This window comes from Scyliorhinus torazame, chromosome 5, assembly GCF_047496885.1.
Source record: "Scyliorhinus torazame isolate Kashiwa2021f chromosome 5, sScyTor2.1, whole genome shotgun sequence".
NCBI lineage: Eukaryota > Metazoa > Chordata > Chondrichthyes > Carcharhiniformes > Scyliorhinidae > Scyliorhinus > Scyliorhinus torazame.
This window is the reverse complement of record NC_092711.1, coordinates 99,767,105-99,780,057: the sequence shown is the minus strand read 5'-3', so window position 1 is coordinate 99,780,057 and position 12,953 is coordinate 99,767,105. Positions and strand designations below refer to the sequence as shown.

At 50.1% G+C, this 12,953-nt stretch overlaps 2 long non-coding RNA genes across 2 annotated transcripts in view; both read right to left on the bottom strand.

Moving 5' to 3' along the window:
• The window catches only part of LOC140419167 (uncharacterized), a 415,920-nt gene that overhangs the window by 273,604 nt on the left and 129,363 nt on the right, over positions 1–12,953 (bottom strand). The gene's annotated exons all lie outside the window — the stretch shown is intronic.
• Positions 6,162–10,407, bottom strand: LOC140419151 (uncharacterized). Its single transcript, XR_011945563.1, has 2 exons — positions 10,219–10,407; positions 6,162–7,611 (listed from the first exon to the last, which is right to left on the bottom strand). It is a non-coding gene; the product is annotated as an uncharacterized lncRNA (long non-coding RNA).

Here is a 12,953-nt window from a genome sequence, read left to right as displayed (position 1 = left end):
GTTGGGGGTAGTGGGACTGGGCCTGGAAAGGGAGCTGCGCCAGAGGAGGCGAGGCCGGGTGAGTGGCAAGCGCGGGCTTTTTCCCGCGCTTAGGGTTCAAGGGGCGGGGCCAGAGCTGGGAAGCGTGGGCTTTTTCCCATGCTGGGAGTGGAAGGGGGAGGAGGAGAGCCTGCTGGTGGACGGGGGGGGGGGTCGATGGAGCGGCGAGAGTGGCCGGGGTCAGCAGGAGTCAGCTGACTTACAGGAGTGCAATGCAGCTTAGGGGGGGACCTAGCTGGTTTGGGGGGGGGGGGGGTGCTGCTGGAATGGCCAAGGGGGAGCTTCAGTTGGTAGAAGAGGTTGGGGCGGTGGTCTGCTGCTGTGGGAACACGGTGCTGGACCCGGCACTGGATCGCTCTAGGTCGAGGATGGGCAGGAGGCCGGCGGCGGCCAAGGTGCTGAGGGGGTTCGTGGACCAGATGGGAGGGGTGAACCCATGGCGGTTTGCGAGGCCGGGGGCCAGGGAATTCTTATTCTTCTCCCATGTCCACAAGACCTACTCCCGGACTGACTTTTTTGTTATGAGCAGGGTGCTGATTCCGAGGGTGGAGGATACGGAGTACTCGGCGATAGCCATTTCTGATCATGCTCCACACTGGGTGGACCTCGAGTTGAGGGAGGAGAGGGACCAGCGCCCACTGTGGCGCCTAGAGGTTGGGTTGCTGGTGGACGAGGAGGCCAGCGGGCAGGTCTGGGGGTGTATAGAGAGATACCTGGAGGCTAATGACAATGGGGAGGTGCAAGTCGGGTCTGGGAGACGCTGAAGGCAGTGGTCAGAGAGCTGGTCTCCATTAGGGCACATAAGGAGAGGGGGGAAGAGGAGAGAGAGGGAGAGGTTGGTGGGGGAGATGGTGAGGGTGGACAGGAGGTACGCGGAAGCCCCGGAGGAGGGATTGCTTAGGGAGCAGCGCAGCCTCCAGGCTGAGTTTGAATTGTTGACCACCAGGAAGGTGGAGGCGCAGTGGAGAAAGGCGTAGGGGGCGATATATGAATACGGAGAAAAGGGGAGCTGGAATCTGGCGCACCAACTTTGGAAGTGAGAGGCAGCTAGGGAGATCGGGGGAGTTAGGGATGGAGGGGGGAACACGGTGCGAAGTGCGGTGGGTAGCAATGGGGTCTTCAGGGACTTCTACGGGGAACTGTACCGGTCTGAGCTCCCACTGGAAGAGGGATGGATGGGTCGCTTCCTGGACCGGCTGAGGTTTCCGAGGGTGGAGGCGGGGCAGGTGGCGGGGTTGGAGGCGCCGGTTGGGTTGGAGGAGTTGGTCAAAGGGGTAGGGAACATGCAGGCGGCAAAGGCACCGGGGCCGGATGGGTTCCCGGTTGAATTTTACAAGAAGTATTCAGACCTGCTGGGCCTGCTGTTGGTAAGGACCTTCAAATAGGCAAGGGAAGGGGGGGCTCTGCCCCCGACGATGTCTAGGGCGCTGATTTCCCTGATCCTGAAGCGGGACAAGAATCCCCTACAGTGTGGGCCATATAGGCCGATCTCACTCTTAAATGTGGATGCAAAGTTGCTGGCAAAGATTTTGGCCATAAAGATAGAGGACTGTGTGCCGCAGGTCATACACGAGGATCAGATGGGGTTCGTGAAAGGGAGGCAGTTGAATACTAATGTACGGAGGCTCTTGAATGTTATAATGATGCTGGCGATGGAAGGGGAGGCAGAGATAGTGGCGGCGATGGATGCGGAGAAGGCCTTTGATAGGGTGGAATGGGGGTACCTGTGGGAGGTGTTGAAAAGGTTCGGGGAGGGGTTCTTCAGGTATGTGAGGCTGCTATATGAGGCCCCGGTGGCGAGTGTGGCCACGAACAGAAGGAGGTCAGAGTATTTCCGACTACACCGGGGGACGAGGCAGGGGTGTCCCCTGTCCCCCTGCTCTTTGCACTGGTGATTGAACCCCTGGCCATGGCGTTGAGGGAGTCGAGGAACTGGAGGTGGCTGGTGCGGGGTGGGGAAGAGCATCGGGTGTCACTCTATGCGGATGATTTGCTGCTATATGTGGTGGACCCGGTGGGGGGAATGCCGGAGGTGATGAGGATCCTTAGGGAGTTTGGTGATTTCTCCAGGTACAAGCTCAACATGGGGAAGAGCGAGTTGTTTGTAGTGCACCCAGGGGACCAGGAGAGGGGGATTGGTGAGCTCCTGCTAAAAAGGGCGGAGAGGAGTTTCAGGTACCTGGGGGTCCAGGTGGCTAGGAGCTGGGGGGCTCTACATAAGCTTAACTTCACGAGGCTTGTGGAGCAGATGGAGGAGGTGTTTAAGAGGTGGGACGTGCGCCCGGCGAACCATGTCCATATGTTTTGGTCATGCCCGGCACTGGAGGGGTTCTGGAGAGGAGTGGCGGGAGCAATATCTCAGGTGGTGAAAGTCCGGGTCAAGCCAAGCTGGGGGCTAGCAATATTTGGAGTAGTGGATGAACCGGGAGTGCAGGAGGCGAAAGAGGCCGGCATTCTGGCCTTTGCGTCCCTAGTAGCCCGGCGAAGGATCTTGCTAATGTGGAAGGATGCGAAGCCCCCCAGCGTGGAGGCCTGGAGAAACGATATGGCTGGGTTCATAAAGTTGGAGAGGATTAAGTTCGCCTTGAGAGGGTCTGCGCAGGGGTTCTACAGGCGGTGGCAACCGTTCCTAGACTATCTCGCGGGGCGTTAGAGGATGGTCGGTCAGCAGCAACCTGGGGGGGGGGATGAGCAAGAGACAACATGAAGAGTCGGGGAAACTGGCACGTATGGGAGAGAGCCAGTGTACAAAGTTATGTAAATATACTATTTTGCCATGTATATATCTTGCTCCATGCAATTTCTCGTTTCTTTTTTTTGTTACGGGGGGGCGGGGTTATTGTTTGTAAGGGAGAAAAATTGTGTTAAAAACTTTAATAAATATATTTTAAATAAAAACGAGGTGGGACGTGCTGCCACTCTCCCTGGCAGGTAGGGTGCAGTCAGTTAAAATGACGGTGCTCCCGAGGTTTTTGTTCCTGTTCCAATGCCTGCCCATCCTGATCCCTAGGGCCTTCTTCAGGTGGGTTAACAGGAGCATTATGGGGTTTGTGTGGGCGCAGAAGACCTCGAGGGTGAGAAGGGTGATCCTGGAGCGGTGCAGGGATTGGGAAGGGGGGGGGGGGGGGTTGGTGCTGCCTAACCTCTGTGGGTATTATTTTGCCGCCAACGTGGCGATGGTGCGTAAGTGGGTGATGGAGGGGGATGAGGCGGCATGGAAGAGACTAGAGATGGCGTCCTGTGTGGGCACGAGCCTGGAGGCGCTAGTAACGGCACCGCTGCTGCTTCCTCCAACGAGGTATACCACGAGCCCAGTGGTGGCGGCTACCCTCAAAATTTGGGGGCAATGGAGACGTCAGACGTCTGTTTGTCATTTTTATCAATGACCTAGAGGAGGGCGCAGAAGGGTGGATGAGTAAATTTGCAGACGACACTAAAGTCGGTGGTGTTGTCGACAGTGCGGAAGGATGTAGCAGGTTACAGAGGGACATAGATCATCTGCAGAGCTGGGCTGAGAGGTGGCAAATGGAGTTTAATGTAGAGAAGTGTGAGGTGATTCACTTTGGAAGGGATAACAGGAATGCGGAATATTTGGCTAATGGTAAATTCTTGGAAGTGTGGATGAGCAGAGGGATCTAGGTGTCCATGTACCTAGATCCCTGAAAGTTGCCACCCAGGTTGATAGGGTTGTGAAGAAGGCCTATGGAGTGTTGGCCTTTGTTGGTAGAGGGATTGAGTTCCGGAGTCATGAGGTCATGTTGCAGCTGTACAAAGCTCTGGTACGGCTGCATTTGGAGTATTGTGTACAGTTCTGGTCACCGCATTATAGGAAGGACGTGGAAGCTTTGGAGCGGGTGCAGAGATTTACCAGGATGTTGCCTGGTATGGAGGGAAAATCTTATGAGGAAAGGCTGATGGACTTGAGGTTGTTTTCGTTGGAGAGAAGAAGGTTAAGAGGAGACTTAATAGAGGCATACAAAATGATCAGGGGGTTAGATCGGGTGGACAGTGAGAGTCTTCTCCTGCGGATGGAAATGGCTAGCATGAGGGGACATAGCTTTAAACTGAGGGGTAATAGATATAGGACAGAGGTCAGAGGTAGGTTCTTTACGCAAAGAGTGGTGAGACCGTGGAATGCCCTACCTGCAACAGTAGTGAACTCGCCAACATTGAGGGCATTTAAAAGTTTATTGGATAAGCATATGGATGATAATGGCATAGTGTAGATTAGATGGCTTTTTGTTTCGGTGCAACATCGTGGGCCGAAGGGCCTGTACTGAGCTGTATCGTTCTATGTTCTAGAGTGGGGAGGTGGGGGGCTCGGTGTGGTCCCCGATACGGGGGAACGACCGGTTTGTCCCGGGGAGGATGGACATAGGGTTCCTGAGTTGGCACAGGGCAGGTATTAGAAGGATGGGGAACCTGTTTGTGGACGGGAAGTTCGCGAGCCTGGGTGAGCTGGAGGAGACCTTTGGGCTCCCCCCGGGGAACACCGTCAGATATATGCAGGTTAGGGCGTCTGTTAGGCGGCAGGTGGTGGAGTTCCCACTGTTGCCGCCACGCAGGGTCCAGGACAGGGTGCTGTCGGGGGGGGTGCGTTGTAGAGGGGAGGATCGCGGCAACGTATCAGGTGATGCAGGAGGAAGAGGAGGCCTCAGTGGAGGAGCTAAAGGGTAAGTGGGAGGAGGAGTTGGGTGAGGAGATTGACGAGGGGATGTGGGCGGATGCCCTGGGGAGAGTGAACTCTTCCTCCTCTTGCGCGAGGCTCAGCTTCATACAATTTAAGGTGCTGCATAGGGCTCACATGACCGGGGCAAGGATTAGCCGGTTTTCGGGGGGTGAGGACAGGTGTGTTAGGTGCTCAGGGGGCCCAGCAAACCACACCCACATGTTCTGGGCATGCCCAGTGCTGGAGGACTTTTGGAAGGGTGTAGCGAGGACGGTGTCGAGGGTGGTAGGATCCAGGGTCAAGCCGGGCTGGGGGCTCGCAATATTTGGGGTGGCAGAGGAGCCGGGAGTGCAGGAGGCGAAAGAGGCCGTGTATATTTGCTTTTGTGTTGATGATGGCTGTTAATTTATTATTTATGTATACGGGAGCGGTTGTTCTTTTCTTTCTGTATTTTGTTGTTGATATTTTGTGAAAATGTGAATAAAAATTATTTTTTGAAAAAATAATAATACTCCAAATGCAGCCTAACCAAGGTTTTATATAGCTGCAACATGATTTCCCAACTCTCGTACTCAATGCCCCGGCTGATGAGGGCAAGAATGCCAAATGCCTTCTTAATCACCTTGGCCACTAGTGTTGCCACTTTTAGGTAACTGTGGACCTGCACACCCAGATCCCTCTGTATGTTAATGTTCCGGAGGGTTCTGCCATTTACAGTATAATTCATACCTAGATTTGATCTTCCAAAACGCATCACCTCGCTTTTGTCTGGATTAAACTCCATCTGCCATTTCGGTGCCCAAGTCTCCAATCTATCTGTATCCTGTTGTATCCTCTGATAATCCTCTGCACTATCAGCAACTCCGCCAATCTTCATGTCATCCACAAACTTACTAATCAGACCACTCACATTTTCTTCCAGATCATTTATATGTACTACAAACAACAGAGGTCCCAGCACTGATCCCTGCGGAACACCACTAGCTACAGAGCTCCATTCTGTAAAACACACTTCCACAGCTACTCTGTCTTCTATAACCAAGCCAGTTCTGAGTCCATCTAACTAGCCCACCCCGAATCCCATGTGATTTTAGTTTTTGCACCAGTCTGCCACGTGGCCTTGCCAAACGCCTTACTAAAGTCCATATAAACTACATCCACAGCCATTCCATCAATATTCTTTGTCACCCTTTTAAAAAATCTCAATCAAATTGGTGAGACGTGACGTTCCCCATACATTGTGGGCAGCACAGTGGCTAGCACTGTAGCTTCACAGCTCCAGGGTCCTAGGTTGGATTCCCCACTGGGTCACTGTCTGTGCGGAGTCTGCACGTTCTCCCAGTGTCTGCGTGGGTTTTTTCCGGTGCTCAAAGAAAAAACTCTTACACTGATATAATTCACAATGCAACCAGAGTGCGAAGAAGAAAAAGTACAACATGTGTAAAACCCAACAATAGCTTCATATCCTAAATTTTATACGATATAAAACTCATGAACCTCAAAACACAATAACTCTGATATATCCAGACAGAGTAACTCTGATATATCCAGACAAACACAGAGTAACTCTGATATATCCAGACAAACACAGTAAGAACTCCCGAACGTCACAACGCAGAATAACTCCAATAAGAAAGAGAATCAAACAGAGTTCAAATTGAGATTCTGAATGAATTCATTTGCCTCTTCAAGACAGTTGAAGAATTGATCTTTTTCGAAGGGCCGAATTGTCCACTTCTGCTCCTAATTCTTATGTTCCTGTGTACTATCCAGGATAAAATTAATGTATCACATCTGCTTCTGTGGATCATTTCAGTGGAAAAGTGCTCTCGCTGAAAGAGTATCAGCCCACTGGAGTGAACATTGGAAGACTGGCCAGCCCATAGAGAAACCTTCTGATCGCCCACTTCACCCACTGTTAGAATGACCGTGGTTCAGTCCCGAATGTGATCAAGAGCAGCAAATATCAGCAGGATCCAACCCCTGTAATTACTTGTGAACTCGCTGGTGTTTCTGCAGGTAGGATGTACTGCTGAATCCTTTCCCACACGTGGAGCAGGTAAACGGCTTCTCCTTAGTGTGAACTCGCTGGTGTCTCAGCAGGTTAGATGAATTAATAAATCCCTTCCTACACACAGAGCAGGTGAATGGCCTCTCCCCAGTGTGAAGTCGCTGGTGTGTTACCAAGTTGGATGAATTAATGAATCCTTTCCCACACACTTTACAGGTGAATGGCCTCAATGCGGTGTGAACTCGCTGGTGTGTCAGCAGGTTGGATGAATTAACAAATCCCTTCCCACACACAGAGCAGGTGAATGGTCTTTCCCCAGTGTGAATTCGCTGGTGTGTTACCAAGTTGGATGAATTAATAAATCCTTTCTCACACACATTGCAGGTGAATGGCCTCTCTGCGGTGTGAACTCGCTGGTGTGTCAGCAGGTTGGATGAATTAGTAAAACCCTTCTCACACACTGAGCAGGTGAACAGTTTCTCCTCAGTGTGAATTCGCTGGTGTGTCAGTCGGCTGGATGAATTTATGAATCCTTGCCTACACACTGAGCAGGTGAATGGCGTCTCCCCGGTGCCAACTCGCTGGTGTGTCAGCAGGTTGGATGAAGCGGTAAATCCTTTTCCACACTGAGAGCAAATGAACAGTCTCTCCCCGGTGTGAGTACGTCGATGAGTTTCCAGCTCAGATGGGGAAGTGAATCCTTTCCCACAATCCCCACATTGCCACGGTTTCCCCATGGTGCCAGTGTCCGTGACTCGGTGCTTTTCCAGTCACACTGATGGTAAAATAGCCGATGGTTTTCCCCGTCCTAATGCATCGAGTGACTCTGTCAGATCTTGGATGTGAAGTTTGGTTTGAGATTTCTTGCTGCAAATCCTCCCTTTTGAATATCCTGTTTAAAGGGGTTTACAAATGTCATCACTGTCAGTACAGCTCAGAAATTCAGAACAGACAATTCTAATCGCTGTGGAACATGCTTTCCTCCCTAGTTCCCCAAAAGCTGTAAATTTCACCGCACGCATCTGTACAAACACACACTCTCCAATCTCACTCCATTATCTAATATACACCGTCCCTACTCTCCCGATCGACAGATCAACACACAGCATTTCCAGTTCTCGACCGAGAGATCATAAGATCATAAGAAATAAGAGCAGGCCATTCGGCCCATCAAGCCTGCTCTTCTAGTTAATATCATGGCTGATTATTTTCTTCCTGTCACCCATAACCCTCAACTCCCTTGAAGATCAAAAATCTAACTGAGCCTTGGATGTATATATATTTAATGTATTTTATTCAAAAAGTACAACGGCATGAATCAAAAAACCATTGTCAACACCCCACAGTTCATGCAGGTTTTTCCCCTATTCACCCCCTTCCCCACCGCAACAAATAATTCCTCAAACATCGTCATGAACAGTGTCCACCGTGTCTCAAAGCCCTCCGCTGATCCTGTCAACTTCAACTTGATTGTTTCCAGTCGGAGGAAATGGTACAGGATCCCCCAGCTAGGCCGCTACCACTGGTGGCGTTGCCGATCGGCAATCCAACAGAGTTCCTTTGCCGAGCAATCATAGAGGCGACCCACAACATCGGCCGTCCTCCCCTCCATCAGCTCCGGCATTTCCCATACCTCAAAAATAGCCACCATTGGGTTCGGCCTGACCTCTACCCATGCGAATACCCCCTCACTAACCTCTCACAGCTCCAGAACATATGTGCGGGATTTGCCGGTCCTCACCCACACTCTCACATTTGTCTGCCACCCCCTGGAAGAACCCACTCATCCTCGCCCGAGTCACATGCATCCTGTGCACCACCTTAAACTGAATCAAACTTATCCTCCCACACGAGGTTGAATTTACTCCGCGCATCACCTCACTCCACATCCTATCATCCTCCCAGTTCCTCCTCTCATTTATTGTTAATCCTCATCACCTGCACTCCCCCGTGCTCCCCAAGCCAAGCATATATATTCCCAATTCTGCCATCTCCTTCTACGTCCGGGAGCAGCAGCTGCTCCAACAGGGACTTCTCCGGCAGCCTGGGAAACCTTCTCCATTCGTTCCGCGCAAAACCGATCACTTGCATATACCTGAACTTGCTTCCCTTCGGCGGCTCCACCCTCTCCCACAGCTCTGCCAGACCTGCAAACCTCTGCTCCAGGTATAGATCCCTCACCAGCCCCACCTCCCTCCACTTCCTATACAGGCCGTCGCCCTCACCTGGCTTAAACCCACAGTTCTCACACAGCGGTGTCAGCACCTACATCCTTTCCATCCTAAAGTGTCTCCTCAACTGGTTTCACACCCTAATCGTGGACTGCACCACCAGGCCCACCACGTACCACCCCGGCGCCAGCAGAAGCGACGCCGTCACCATGGCCTTCAGGCTGGACCCTCTACAGGACTCCTCCTCCATCCTAACCCACTCTAACCCCTCTCCTTCCCAGCACCATCTCACCTTTTCCGCATACACCACCCAGTCACAATACAGCAGGTTTGGTAGTGCCAACCCCCCTTTCTGCCTCTGCAACAGGGCCCTCTTCACCCTCGGTACCTTCCCCGCCCATATACACTCTTGAGATTGCTGCATCTAATTCCGAAAAAAGGCCTTCGGGATGAAGGTCAGGAGGGTCTGGAATACAAACAGGAACCTTGCTAGAATATTCATTTTAACAGCCTAGACCCTTCCTACCAATGTCAGGTGTAGTGTATCCCATCTCCTAAAATCCCCTAAGCTCCTCCACCAACGTTGTCAGGTTCCTCTTGTACATCATTGACCACTCCCTTGTCACCTGAACTCCCAAATACCCAAACCTCTCTCTGGCTACCTTAAATAGCAACACCCCCAGATTGGCCCCCGATCCGCCGCATTCACTGGAAAGACCTCGCTCCTCCCGACATTCAACTTATATCCCGAGAAGGCCCTGACCTCACTAATATGTCCATAATTCTTCCCATACTCTCCAATGAGTCCGACACCAACAGCAGAAGGTTGTCCGCATATAGTGACACCCAGTGTTCCCTGCTCCCCACCCCCACACACACCCCCACCCACAATGCTCTGCCACTGCACTGACCCCTTAAGGGCCATCGTGAAGGGCTCTATCACCAGCACAACCAATATGGTGATAGCGGATACCCGTCTTGTTCCCCTGTACAAACCAAAACTCTGAGAACTCATCTCATTTGTCTCTCCACTCGCCACCGGGGCCACATACAACAAACGCACAAACTTCGGGCCAAACCTTCCCAGAATCTCAAACAGGCAGTGCCACTACCGCCCCCGCAGGCAGACACCGCCCCCACAGAGACACCACCTCACAAAGGTGATGGCCGCGCATGCGCTAGTCTGCCCGCTGAACGAAGATGGCGGCGGTGGAACTGGGCCTGACCCCGGATAAAAGTCCCGCAGCTGCCAACACGGGAACTGCAGGCTCTTATTCAGACCCTGTGGCCTTCACCGGGTGTTTATAAAGACTCTGCTCCCTCCCCACCTTTACTCCCGGCTCCATTCCTCTCTCCGCTCCAGCGACTCACCCGCCCAAAAAGCGGCTCCCACATTCGTCAGGCTGCGGGCAAAGTGACACTGCGCCGGTGCACTGGCTCCTGTGGCGGGAATAGGGCACATTCACAGCCGCTTGGAATGTTGGGTAACAACCACACCATTGAAAGCTCAATCAGTTCATACAAAATAACTTTGTTACCCTTGGAGATAAATTAATTTTTAAAATCTCAAATTGTGAATTGGTGATCTGCTAAGCTCTATATCTCAAAATTCTCCTGTGCGACCATGCAGAGTTTTTAAAGAGTTTATGTTATTTCCTCTCTCTCATCCCTCCTCTGATGTTTCTGACTCTGGCTGGGTTCAATCACAGTCACTGGTTCCTCTGTTTTCCCCTCTCCATCGTTCATTCTGAATATTCACTGTTTTACATAATATTACTGCACAAATAAAAGTTATTTGGCCTTATCTGTACTCGCTCTTTGGAAGATCTGTCCAATTAAACCCTGCCTTGCTGGCAGAGTCAGAACAATGTATATCTGCTGATGTAATCCAGTGCTTAATTTGCAGTTGGATAGTTCACAGTCACATTCACCCCTGTGGAAAAATTGATTGCCTATTTTGTTGAGCAGATATCAGGTCCTCACTGTCAGTTATGCACACAGAGCATCTAATGGAGTTAATTCAACAATTGACAGTCCGCACAAACCACAGTGACATTATTCATAAATGGTCAAGTCAAGGGAGTATCTTGATATGATAGAGTGGATGAATTATGGGGTTACAAAGTAAAGGCATTAATATCCTGCAATTTCACAACTCTCACTTGGCTGGAATGTTGCAGTATGAAAGGGCCCCACATTGCTGTCAGAGGAAACAGGCCAAGTCCAATAGACCTGTTCAAGCCACATCACTGTTCGACTGTACTGAGGTTTGTGAATGAATCTGGGTCCGTGTCAGTCTGCTGCTGTGTCTTTGATTCCCAATAACAACTGTAGTATCCTCAATAAATACCCACCACAGTATTTAGCCCATAAATCTCAGGACATCATCATAATCGCAGCCCTTGAAATCGTTCCTGATAAAATTACCAACGATTCTGAAAGCTTCATTCACTGTTAGACCCTTACTGAAAACATACATCTCTGGCAAAAAATAAAACACACAGCTTATCCATAGCAGAAAGGAAACCACTCACCCTCCACTCCAAACTCTGAATAATTTGGGATGTTGCTGATAAGAGAGAATTGCTATTTATAAGGTGAAGGTACATTAGCAGCAGGAGTTAGTGAAGAGGGTAATGGTAATAACCAGGCAGACTGACTCACCCGGAAAGCTGCTCTAGAGGAGATTCAGGGGATCCACCCAAAATAGAAAACTCAATCATTGGCACTGGTATGACAGACTCCAGTTAAACCTGAATTTTAAAACTTGTCAGGACCGGGACCCTGGAGTGAGTATGGGAAAGCAGTGGTACACCATCGCAAAGGTGTTCCCTCAGCAAGTAAGGTCTCACCCATCCTACATGATGCGGGTTTCTATCACAAAGTGGCTCTAATTTGACTTGCATCACACCTTGATGTCTTACAAAATAATTAATTTTATTTCGGGATCAGATTTAGGGAGCGTTTCTCTTTCATGTCCCCATATGTTCATAATTACTACTGGTGGCTGAGGAAACACCAGGATGTTCGTCAACACCTGAAACTGTGTCCAAACTAAACAGGCCGTGCAACAGGAAGACTAATTGTGAAGTTGCACATGATGAACACGTCTTTTATTGGCTATTCACAAATGAGAGAAGGAAACATAGTAGCTGTGTTACCATGGAGATAAGTGTGTCAGGTAACAAATGAAAAAAGTCCGATAACTAGAATGCAAATAAATACTGTGCTTGATTTATTTTAACAACAGGGACAAGAAGTGGATGGTCACCGTGCTCGTGGACTGTATCCAGGCTGAAATTCTGTTCTTGTCATATGATCACCACCCTCCCTGCCCCACCCACTCCTCTAATTATCCTTCCTGAGCTCCAGCCAGGTGATATTAAACATTAAGGGGGAAAGACAAAGAGCTGTATCGGGGGAAAGTGCTACCCCAGAGCCAGAGGTTTCTCTTGGGTAGTTCCTTCCATGCCTGAATCATGAATACACTGTTATTACCTTTCCTGGGTATCCTGTGGTTAGTTGGAAGAAGGCATGCGCTCAGAACTGTACACAATATTCCAACTGAGGTCTAACTAGTGCCTTGTACAAGTTTAGTATAACCAGCTTGTTCCTGTAGTTTATGCCCTTATTAAGCTAGCTCATATTATATGCTTTAAATGCTCTCTTTACCGATCCTATAAAAAAACTGCAGCAAATTAATTAAACATGATTTCCACTTTAGAAATCCATGCTGCTCCTTACAAATAAGCCAACATTTTTCCATGTGGCTATTAATTCTATCTTTTCACAGTAACTTCACAGGATCTTTTCACAGTAACTTCATTGCAGTGAGAATGTAAGCCTACTTGTGACAATAAAGATGACTTTCTTGAAGCATGCCGAACAACTGGTGTTGAACTATCTGGTCTGTAATTGCTGGGGCTATCCTTACAACACTTTTTGAATAAAGGCATAAGATTTGGATCCTCACTGTCTTCAGGTGATGTCCCGGAGGACTGGAGAATAGCCAATGTTGTTCCTCTGTTTAAGAAGGGTAGCAAGGATAACCCAGGAACTACAG